Raw genomic sequence first — 13,326 nt, forward strand, 5'->3', positions numbered from 1 at the left:
TTCACATTACTGTTGTTTTATATTAAAAATATTATGACTTAGAATTGGCAAAATTAAACAACTTACGTATATATATTTTTTATAATTTATAGATTATAAAATTATACAATATGTAATATATATGTTGTGAAACAGAAAAACAGAAAAAGTTAATTATTTTTTTAAACTAAAATTAAAAACTAAATTAAATGCAAAATAACTGATAAAATTAATTTAGTTGCATTAAAAATTACATTAAAATTTTAAATTAAATTTAAAGTTAATATTAAATCCATTATTAAAAATGTATTAAATTCAACATTATGTATTAAATTAAAATAATTTCTTAAAATTAGATTAATATCAGAGTAATTAAAAACTATTTTTATTTTTATTTAATTTTTATTTGAATTTTCCTAATCTTTTTTCAATTTCGGTTTTTCATAACTGAAGATCGTAGTTTCATTTGATCCATTAATGTCGTATATGATGACTATTTTGGCAAATGTATTTTCAGTGGAATTGCAGCTTTCCTGTCTAATTTATCAGTACTTCATCATAAAGATTTGTAGTACTATTTATTTCTATTAATCTGCAATTAATGTAAGAAATTTAACGTATATTGTTAGCAATATTGTACAGTAATGGTACAGTAATAGCAAACCATTATTTCTAGTTCTCGCTATTATCTACAGTACCGCTTAAAAATTGGGGAACGTTTTTCTAATTTCAAAACGAGAGAAAAATTTGAATATTTCCATAAGAAATAGTCATAAAATATATAAATAGTATTTGAAAGTGCGTAGAAATAGCTTTCCAACTACGTAATTGAAAAATTTTTTAAGATTTTTTTATCATAAGTTAAAAATGAATTTGAAATATACTTTTTCAAGTTTTTTAAAAATATTTTGTGTCAAATCAGTTTTTTAAATAATAATACTACAAATTTTTTGGCATCTTATCTGAAACTGCTCAAAATAAACTTTTATTTGCTTCTTGCAAAATTATTTTATGATTTTTTTTCACGATGTTATAAGATTTCAAAGTTGATGACAAGAATCTTAGATTTAATATTCATACACAACAGTGGGAAATTTCCAAGCTGCCGAAATAGTTTGCACTGTTTGTTTACATTAGACTCTTGGACATACGAACATTGATTCGGTCGAGATAATATGTTTATTGCCAGAACACATTTTCAGTGTCGAATAAGTAACGTTCCCTAATTCTTGAACGGTATATATCTCCTATAGCCTTGAGTCTCAACGTAAGACTTTTCTTCAGGATAACTTTTGTGTAATTTTTATTTCACAGGCACCGATTAAATTCTATAGCATGATGAACAGATTATATAACTCCCTAGCATACAGTTCTTATATAGCGTTGTTATTTTTGTACAGAACTGATTTCTAATAGAAATCATATTTATCAATTGATAAGTGGTATTAGAAATTTCTTAACTTGATTTCAAATTGATCTTTTAAAAATGTATACAAATAAATCTTTACAAACTTTAAAATCTAAGGACAAAAGTAGATTCTAAGGTTTTAAGTTACAGAAAAAGTTGGATTCTTACCCGTTATACTATTGTAAATGCAGTTAAATTATTATGACAAAAATGGCAATTGGATCTTAGATTATAAATTGCAAAAATAATTATATCCTTTTAAGATTCTACATTTCGATCTCACGTCTAGACTCTCTTTTCACTACATTGTTTTAATAAACTAATGATAAAAAAAAGAAAATATTTTCTTATTATAAATATGATTATATCTATAAATGATTGTATTAGGTGGATTATTGTCAACAAAGCTACAGAAATTTTTAAAGTCACGTAAAAATTGTGTGCTAAAAAAATTATTAGGCTAAGTTTAATAATTTCATATAAATTTTATTTATTATTTCTTTTATAAAACTTTGCGAACTTTTCTACTGAGTTTAGTATTCTATTTTTATTTAAATCTGACATAGGAAAAAATATTATATTTACGTATTTTATATAATATTAATCGGGTTATAGAGATCAACTTCTTTCCATTATCAAATAAATTTAATATTTAATATTTTGCAAATTAAATTTATAGAATAAAGAATTATTATTTTTTATGTGAAAAAATATATTTTTTAAATAATTTTTTACATAAATTTTAAAATAGTTTTATTAGGAAAAAAGTTAATATATAAAAAATTTTAACTTATAATAATTTCTAGTAATCTAAATAAAGATAAAATAAAGTTTTTCACCTAGATAATTTTATATAGATAATATTCTATTTTCTACCTTATTATTTAGTGTTCATTAATTGAATTCCTTTTTGAGTGTATGCTTGGTAGGAATAGCCAATTAGACAACTCACTCAGTTCAGTAACATCAGGTAACGTGATAATTAGCAACACACAGATAATTATCAACAAAGGTACCGAAATTTTTAGAGTCATGTAAAAATTCCGTGTTAGAAAAATTATTAGGCTGAGTTTAATAATTTCTTATAAATTTTATTTATTATTTTTTTTATAAAACTTATTTTGTGAATTTTTTCTCTAAATTTAGTATTTTATTTTTATTTAACCCATTTCCGTTCAATCTATTTTTTGACACTTGCTTATCTTAGCCAGATCTCACAAGAAAGAAATCCCATAAATATATTTCTAGTAAAAAGGTTTGTTCTGTTCGTTTCTGACATTAGTTTTAACGCATAACCCCGAAAAATTAATATGGCGATTCTAATGGAGATGAAAGTGAATCCGAATCTGTTTTCTCAATATTGCGCGCAATCGTAATTCTTGTTGATAGAATTGGTTTTTGAGTCTGAAAAACTACAAGATGATGTCCTGAAATATTTTTTAGATTTTCATCACTCTTCACACCTACTTTTAATCCTTTTGTGATTGCACTCCCATTTTTTATAAAAAATATACTTGGCTAATTGTACTGGTCTCAAATTCATTTTTGAAAGTACGCGTTTACTATATGTACTTGGCGTATTCTTTTCATGTTTTTAAGGTTTGGGATTTAATAGTATATACAGAACTGTATTATTCAATATAATATTTTAATATTAAAAAGTTATAATAAATAAATTTTGTATAAATACCAATTCTTATAGTTGGCGCATTTCGTTCATATTATTATTTTTGTGAAGAAGACAATAATATAATAGTTCTTTTCTTAGGGGCGTACACATACACTTGGCATCTTTAAAAAAATTTTTTTTAAAAGATAATTTTGTTTGGATTATAATAACGTTGCAGCAATAATTTTTTGCTTACTGGGTTGTTTGGAAATGGAATCACAAAAGGATTAGGAGTAGGAATGAAGGTGGGTGAAAATGTAAAAAATGTTTTATGACATCATCTTGTAGTTCTTCAGACTCAAAGAAAAATTCTGTCAACAAGAATTACGATTGCAATATTGAGAAAACAGTCGAGTTCACTTTCATCCTCATTAGAGCTGCCATATTAATTTTTGCTGGAGTTGTGCGTTAAAACTAACGTCAAAAATGAAAAAAACAACCCTTTTTACTATTGGAAATGTATTTGTGGGATTTCTTTCTCGTGAAGTCTAGCAAAGATACGCAAGTATCCAAAAATGGACGGTTGGGCGAAATTGGTTAAATTTGATATAGAAAAAAACATAATATTTATGTATTTTATATATAATAATATTAATTGAATTAATAGAGACTTCTGTTTCTTATATGCTAAAAAAAACTTAATATAATTGAAAATTAATTTAATATTGGAATATATATCTCATCACATATTCTTTTCTGAATTTATATCTATTCTATATTTTCTAATATCCTTATTTATCAATTATGATTGTTATTTTCTTTCTCACGCTCCATATTCTTTTTTCCACAAATATTTCACTTTCTCTCTTATATCTCCTCTTTCTTTCTTCTCTATTCATCTCATCCAGTTTTTTATCCAATAAACAATTTAGCGCTAAATTGGTACTAAATACTATCTGTATCCGCTACCAGCTTGATTTTACTTGCAAAGTTTGCATCGTAATTTGTCGGTAAAAAGTGAGCAAGGTCTGTGCAACTCAGTTAATTGACGCCAAATTGCTTTTTGACAGCAATTTGATGTCATCCTCAGTGATTACAGTTATCAAAGAGTATATTAATACGATAAAATATTACAAATAATATCTACAGATTGCGACAAACATTATATATAAAGTTTCAAGTACAAAAGATGCAAAGATAATAGAATAAACATATTGGAAAAGTGTTTCGAAAATTCACAATGTGTCAATACATATAGTACACACACACATACATATATATGTATAATACACGCATAAGAAGCAGCGGAAAGGACAGGCCGAAGGACGGAAAATTCCGCGTAAGTCGGTAGTACGGGCCGAAGAGGTGAGGATGCGGGGTGGAGAACAGAGCGAGCCAGTCAGGCAACGCCGAGAAGAGCGCCCGTGGTATTGCGAGCGCAAAAACTCGGTAGCAAGAACTGAGGAAACTCGCGTCGAGAGGAGGATTATTGTCAGGCCCCAGTTGACAAGGAGTTATCGGAGAAAGATTCTCCGCGAGGACGAGGCCCGTGGTGGCGGGACAGACCGATCCGGTGAAAAATTCGCCGTGCCGCGAGGGAGCCGCGGAACCCCCCGCGAAGCTTGCACGATCTGCTCCTGCCGGCCGCAGGATCGCGAGCCCGGCGACGAAGCACCGACGCGCGACGTGATGCGCAGTATCATTGCGCATCCCTTGCGAACTGGTTGTGTGTCGCGCTATATTGATCGCGTATCGAGCGCGATTTCGCGCTTGTTCTCATATTCCGGAAAGAAGGTGAGCCGGTCGGTGCTACGTGTGAGTGTGTCGTGTGTAAGCTAAACCGAGCCCACTGTTCAGGCAGTTCAAGGTGAGTTATTTATTTTATTTTATTGTAAAATCGCGGGTAGTCGGTGCGGCCGCGTCTTCGCCCCGCGATCGAGCCACATCTAGTATTAACTTTATCGATATCGCTGGTTTGCATGCCTTTGTCGTCGACCATGCTTTTCTTCCGGTAGAACGAGCTAGCTGACTTTCGCGCGTAAATTGAGGCTGCTTTTTCGTGATTCTCACGATGTCGTCGAACACATCGCGTTTGGCGCCCGACTTTGATCCGAGCTGCGTTCTGTTTCACGCATAATGCGCATAAAAAGTAGAGTAAAGAAAAAATAGAGAAAGGAACGAAAGAGATGACAGAGCGAGAGTATAGAGAGAAGGGAGAGTTAGCGAGATAGAGAGAGAGAGAGGATGAGGAGAGAGAGAAGACGAGAGAGAGAGAGAGAGAGAGAGAGAGAGCAGAGATAGAGAGAGAGAGAAGAGAGAGAGAGCGGAGAGAGAGAGAGAGAAGAAGAGAGAGAAGAGAGGATCGCGAGAGAGAGACGAAGAGGAGAGAGCGAGAGAGCTGAGAGATGAGAGAGTAGACGAGAGGACGAGAGCAGAGAGAGAGAGGACGAGAGCGAGAGAGAGAGCGAGAGAGAGCGCAGAGCGACGCGCGGAGTGAGATATATTCTATATCTCTCTCTCGCTATCTCTCTCTATCTATCTCTATCTATATCCTCTACTATCTCTCTCTCTATCTCTCTATCTCTATCTCTCTCTCTATCGATCTCTCTCTATCTCTCTCTCGCTCTCTCTCTATCTGTCTCTCTCTCTCTCTCTCTCTCTCTCTCTCTCTCTCTCTCTCTATCTCTCATCTCTCTCTTCTATCTCTCTCTCTCTCTCTTCCCTCTTCTATCTCTCTCTCTCTCTCTCTCTCTTCTCTCTCTTCTCTCCTCTCTCTCTCTCTCGCTCTCTCTCGCTCTCTCCGATCTCTCTCGCTCTCTCTCTCTCTCTTTCTCTCTTTCTCGGTCACTAACAAAATCTGGTCACAATAAAATCTCAATTGTATCTACACGAAGACAATTTTCTTTTACAATTTACCCTCAAAATTTGATAATTGTGGGAGAATGTGTGACCTCGAGGAATTTTATTACGCTTTTTAGTAAAATTTACTTTTAGTAAAATTAACTGAAACTATAGTCAATTTTACTAGAAAGTATAATAAAATTCCTCGCGGTCACACATTATCCCACAATTACCAGATTTTGAGAGTAAGTTTTAAATTCTCTCCGTATATCTCTAATTATATTATTAATATTTTAATCAGAGATAATTGAACTGAAACAATTTTGCGCATTAACAATTGAGTTGCACACGTTAAATGTCTAGCAAGAAATTCGGGACCTGGATATTTTGAAAGTAGATAAATAGGTGATTATTTCGATACCATAATCGATAGCAGCAATATATTTTTTTAAAATAGTTTACTCTTGCGTGCGCACATTAACAATTGAGTTGTGCAAGCTAAATTTTGAACAAAAAATTTGGAATTTGGATATTTTAAGAGCAGATAAATATCAATTTAGTACCATATTCGATGCAGCAGTTATCATTTTGTAAGGGTATTTTACTCTTGTATTTTTGTGAATTCTAAAGCTTTTTCAAGTTATTTTTCAAGTTAGGAATTTTTTAATTGTATATTTTACGAGTGTTTAATTGAAAAAGTACTTTATTAGTTGTCGTGGTATGTTTTAGCTTCTTATTTTTAGTCATTTTCTCTTACATCGTTGCGGTACGCAATTAATTTTACGCAAGTAATTTTGAATACCGGTATTTTGATAACCGTTCAATATTTTTGATATCTCTTCACAGTTTTTTAAAGGAGAAAATGAGCAAAAAAATTCTGGTGTATTTGTTTTTTTGTTTATGCTTTTTTTTTATTAGTGGGGGTGCTACCGTCATGTGAACTTAGCACTCTCACTTTTGGTATTAATCTTCTGTGAAAGAGTAGGCTCAAAAAATTCGGGACTAGGGCGGAAAATCAGCAGATAATTAGTAGAAAATTATGCGGTATTTCCGAACTTTTTTTTTAGTGGTAGGGGGTGCTAGGTTTATTGAAAGTCTTCGAGAGAACCGGTTGATACCGTCACCGCCGTCGCATGAAGTAAATTCGATGTGATCTCTCCGATTAACATGTTTATTTTGTCTCTTTCGGGCAGATTGAGTCGGTGCATAAGAGTAACTTATCGATCGCGTAATCATTGAATGGCTTCTTCGCCGTATTATATTCCATTTTCGCGCCTCCATTTTTTGTATCACTTCGGTGTAGGACGAAGTTCTTCCGAAAATTGACTGTAGTTTCTGCTTTAAGGAATCCATTTTGAGGCTGGTCTGATGATCGTACCACCTCTTCGCCGATTTCGTGAACTGCGCGGACGCCGAGCAGAGTCATGCTATTGGACGCACCGTGCACTTGCGCCGCTCTCTCCACTCTTCTCACCCATAATGGTACGTTGTCTTCTCCTTAAATTAATGATATATATATATATATATATATATATATATATATATAAATGTAATACTAAACAATATTAAATTGATCAGTAATTATTTTCAGTATTGAAAGTACTAACAACAGTGCTTTTATTATAAAATAAGTATTAATTACTGGTCAATTTAAATAGTACAGTCGGACCTCTCATTTAGCATAGCCACGGGACCAAATATGATAAATGGGAGGTTCGTGTTAGCGCTGCCCAAAACAGTACATATATGTCGTGATGGTGTTCAGTTTTGAAATTATCAAAAGCATTTTTCAAAATTACGTACATATCTTTTATGTCAGATACATTTTCCTTATTTTTTTGACTTTCATGTTTTTGTTTAATAATTTCAATAAAAAATTTATAAAAATCGCTTACATATTGTACTATTTTATGTGCTAATGATCGTGTTAAAGTAGTATCAGAATATAGTTTACAGACAAATAAAATAGCATTTTTTGTTATTATATCATCAAATTGTTTTAATGTTATTGATGGATTATTCATTAATTGTTTGCAAATTTCTCTCGTTAGTAAATCTTCAGAATTAATGTACTCTGCAAATTAATTAGCTGCCTCTGTATTTTCTAAAATATTACTATTATTATTTAATAAATGGCATTTAGATGAAATAGAAACATTTTCATCATTTTTATTAGAATGTTTTAATATCAAATGGCGTTTAAATGAATGCAAATTTATAAAACTGCGCGAACAGTTTTCCTGTTTACATATATAAGCAGAATGCGATGCACTATGCACCATTTTCAAATGTGCTATAAGATATTTAATTTTAAAAGATAGGGTGTAGGTATTTGAATGCGTGCTCACGTGCATGTATCAGAGAAAGATAAATACATATTCTACGGGATTATTTATTACTACAAAAACAGACAAAAAGTAACAAATAACGTTACTTTCAGATACATGGAGATATTAATCGTGCTCAGGAGGAAAAAATAAAACGAGCACAAGAATTAGGATTGATTGTACAGCTGTATGTAATTTTTTGTTGTTGTGGGTCCTACTCTTGCAGAAGTGCATGCATTCTATATTTGCATCAATAAGGTGTTGTATCAGGTTTCAACGGCATTGGAAGCAGCTGACATATGTTTTAAAACATTCCATGTTTTTGATGTTCAGTATCCGCCCGAAAGTGAACACATATGGTATATAGTACAGCTTTGTCTTTATAAGTTTTCTACAATGTATGATAAACAAATATCATACGTAATGCCAATTATTAAAACTTTTAACCTATTTAACTCTACAAATGATAAGTAAGTTTATTGTCGTACAAAATATTATATTACATATTCCATTAGTTATTTTAATACAGTTTAAGACAATTCATTTTATTCTATATGAAAATCACTTACGTAGTTGAACAAGAGGTGGCGTTTGCACACGCACTTGTTTCACTTGGGGTAATTGTCGGGTATCTTCCTGTGACAGTGGCGATAATGTGCGCTGTACTTCCGATGATGTCTCAAATACTGGTGGTGACATTATTTTATTCGTCGGCGATGGTGTTGAATCGCGTATCGGCGATAATGTTACATCGCGTATCGGCGATGGTGTTACATCGTGTATCGGCGATGGTGTTTCATCGTGTATTATTATTTGATCCATTGGCGATGGTGTTCCATTGTGTATTATTATTTCATCCATCGGCGATGGTGTTACATCGCGTATCGGCGATGGTGTTCCATCGTGTATTATTATTTCATCCATTGGTGATGGTGTTACATCGCGTATCGGCGATGGTGTTCCATCGTGTATTATTATTTCATACATCAGCGATGGTGCCAAATCGCGTATTGGCGATGATGTTCCATCGCGTACTAGTTGCGGTGATCTCTCATTTTCTACAAGCTGTTGACCCCTATTAAGTTGGACCCCCCATCATCGCAAATCAAGTTCGCACTAGGTCAAAAATTTAGTGCTATTTAGGTGCTAATTTAGTACCCTAGTCCGAATTTTGGTGCTCAAATTGTTTAGCAGGAAATTGCTTTAAAAAGGGGGGGGGGGTATAACTTAATGGCAAGCTGGACCCCCCCCATTTAAAAAAATAAATATAGCGTGGTCGTATAAAAAAACAACTACACAGAAAATTTAGTGCTAATTTGGTGCTCCAAAATAGCGCAGAATTTTTCGCTAAAATGTCATTATTCAGAAATACTAATAAATAATTTATCCGGCGAACGCGCGCCGCGCTCTAAAGTTTGTTTCCCCATCGTCAACAAATTTGGTGCTTGCAAGATTATTATACTAAACTATTCCTTAGACATCGTACTCCCAGTACAACATGGTATATGGTGACATATGGAGTACGTGAAAAATATCTCCCAGCGTGACAAAGTCACGCAATAATTGGTTCTGAAACTCCTGAGTTCCGAGAGGGGGCGTCACGTTGGTGGGGAGAAAATGACGCCTTCCCCTCCCCTTTACCAGCAAGAAATCCTTGCACCCCCCTCGGAGCTCTCGGGTTAGAACCCCCCTAGTATTCCTACTTATATAATTATTTCATTAACAAATTAATAAACATTTTATACAACTTTTACTATTATTAAACTGTATTATTTTAATTTTTGAATAGTCATTATATTTAAGTTAATTGTTAATTTAAATTATATTTTACTATAATATAAAATTGTCATGCTCCTTCCTTTATCTAAAAACTTTTATTTTTTAATTTTAAGCAAATGTTTAATTTTGATTTAATTTTTATATTATATTTACTACTTTTAATGATGTATTTTATTTGAATATTAATATTGTGGCAAATTTACATAATTTTCATTTATTTTCTTCTTTTGTGTACACGTTTTTCAAAATAAATAAAAACCGTTTTTAATGAATAAGTTATAGACACTTTAGTCTTGTATGTGGTGTATGTAATTTTAAAAAATAAATTTGAAAATACTTTTGTGATAAAATTTGCGCAATTTTCTTTGATTATCATTCTTTTTGCAAGATAAAGAATAAACAGATGTTTACAAACATATGTACATAAATTATGGACTAATTATGGATATTTGAATTCCGTATTTTAAAGAAAAACGTACTCATAAGTGAGAAAAATTGGATCTTGTTTTTTTTTTTAAGCACAATGATGAGATAGCCTATATTAGTCTACAGCGGATCTTGGTGCTTAATAACAATTTTTGGGTGAATTTATTTACAATTTTTAGCTCATGCAAACTGTGAGCCGCAAATTTCGTCGGTTTTGAAACACGGTTCTTACATGAAGTCGTGACACATAATAACTAGCAATTTAATAGTTTGATACTAAAAGGGATCTATAAGATTACCCTCCCTAAAAAAACTGTACAGAATTTATTGCGAAAAATAATACCTCAGCCAGGACTCGAATCTGGATTATCCAACATTCCGTGCGTCCTCACAATTCGATTACCAAGGCATGTTTAATTTGTTTTAACTTTTTTTTGAAAGGTAGACAAACACAAATTTTGGGTGGACAAACGTGGACAAATCGTGAACAATCGTATCCCGCTTAGAAATTAACGAAAACTGTTCATAGATGGGTTGATATCAAATATTAATTTTGTAATAACTTTTTTTTGAAAGGTGGACAAACGAAAATTTTGGGTGGACAAACGTGGACAATCGTATCCCGCTTAGAAATTAACGAAAACTGTTCATGGGTGTGCTGATGTCAAATTTTAATTTTGTCATAACTTTTTTTTAGAGGATGGACAAACAAAAACTTTGGGTGGACAAACGTGGACAAATCGTGGACAAACGAATGCCATCTGCATTTTATAAAAATTCGCATTTTGGGGTGTTAACTTCACAGAGCTGTTGCAAAGTTTTTTTTTTTTTTTTTCAAAATTTTCTTTTCGATTAGGAGTATATGATTCTGAATTTTCATCATTTATGGATGGATTATCGTTGTACTGACTATTTATCTCTAAATTCTGTACATTGTTTTCGCTAACAATTGATTCTTTTTCGATAACAGTTTATCAAAAATGCCATTACTTTCATTAAATATTGGTTGTGTATTGTTGGATCTGAAATTATAATATCATTAATGTATTTAATGTTTTAAACTTTTACTACACACACACACACACACACACACACACACACACACACACACACGCGCGCGCGCGCGCGCGCGCGTTTATTGTGTGTGTGTGTGTGTGTGTAATAAAAAAAATTTTTAATACAATTTTTAAAAATTTTTTACATATTTTTTACATTTTTGTGATACAAACGTACAAGCATATGTTCACTTACCATTTATAAAAGTAAAATCTGTCAAGGTGGTTGAATATGAAGTTGATGGTTGCATAGATTCTTTCATGTCATACGCTATATTAAGTGCATTATGAATTTCACGTCCGGTATCTCCAAAATTATTTTTAATTTCTGCAGTATCACAATCTTCATTTTGATGTACTGTTGACATAACTGTTGTTCTTAAATTAGAATTCTTAATAAATATTTCGTTATTAAAATTTCCAGGAACTAATTCAGAACAAATTTTATTTTCTCTTTGAGATGAAATATTTGGCTCAATTAGAATTGACTTAGACCTTGTTCTTCGAATTTTAGTTTTGCTTGTCTTATTTGCATTTGATGTTCATGTTGGTTACCCAAGCAGCAAGGTGACGTCCACTGGACGTGAATAATTCGTCATTTAAGGTCGCGGACGTCATGTTACCAAATTAAGACGTAATAGTAACGTCATTTTTTGACCTATTAATTACGTCAGTCATTTATCCATCCTACAACGTATTTCCGACATCATATGCTTGACTAATTAATAATGTCAGTTAATTGATATTTTATAAATATTTTATAAATATTGCGTGCTGTCTAAAGTATAATATTTAGCTTTATTAAAAAAACAGCAAAAATTTTTATAAGTTATTCCACATGTTATTTCGCATATGTAAAAATCTGGAAAAAAACTGTAAATTTATATTTATTTATAAAAATATTAGTTAACTACAAGTTTCATGTTTCTAACATCTATTGAACTGATCTATAACAAATATATATGTATTCATGAGCATCAAGTGTTTAGGGATTATCCGAGTATCCGACTATCACGAAGTGCTAGGTTGCGTACGATCTTCGAAGTCAAGCAACGTCGACGGCAGTTCAGAATTGGATAGGTGACCGCGGAAGTTAGGCAATCCCAGATGTGACCATGGTGTGGTGGGTAACGAGGCTTGTTGAAAAACAACGTAAATTTTTTTTTAATTTTTTTTTTTAGATTATAATTATGTTATTTCAATATTTTCACAATGCAAGTACTGCATATGTAGAACATATACCCGAAATATTTTTTTAAAACGTCAAAATAACGGCGACTTTTACTACCTGGGATAGTCATAAAAATGACGTTAAAATATCTTTATTGTGACATCAACGGTTTGTGACATTCAACCGTCATTTTAATGTCATTAAGACGTCAATTAGTGACGTCTGCTTCGTCATAAAATGACCAAAAAATGACGTCAATTAGACACCTTGCTACCCGGGTACATTATGTGCGAACCATTTTTTACTTGGATCTATTTCTACTAACGTAGATTAACTTTAATTTCAGTTTAACTTGTTATCTCATTCCAGTTTCGAAAAATAGAAAAAAATAATCAGTATTCAAACCGATATCAAAGTTAAGTTGATAGAAATTGGCCTTAATAGGACGTATTAATTAAAAAAAAAACTTTTATTTAAAAATACAAACTTCTAATTAAAAAAGTTAATTTTTTAATTACAAGAGTAAATAAATATATAAATAATAAAAAAGTTTTCACTTATTTTGTTTTTTGTTTTTGATAAAGTAATTTAATATGTATATTTAAACATTTATAAAATATGAATCTTGTACAAAAATAATAAATAAAATAAAAATAACATGTAAGAAAACACTGACACTAGATGGTAATCCAACATTATAAAAATATTCACATTTTTGCAAAAATTTTACG

The sequence above is a fragment of the Monomorium pharaonis genome, chromosome 3 (assembly GCF_013373865.1).
Source record: "Monomorium pharaonis isolate MP-MQ-018 chromosome 3, ASM1337386v2, whole genome shotgun sequence".
Classification (NCBI taxonomy): Eukaryota; Metazoa; Arthropoda; class Insecta; order Hymenoptera; family Formicidae; genus Monomorium; species Monomorium pharaonis.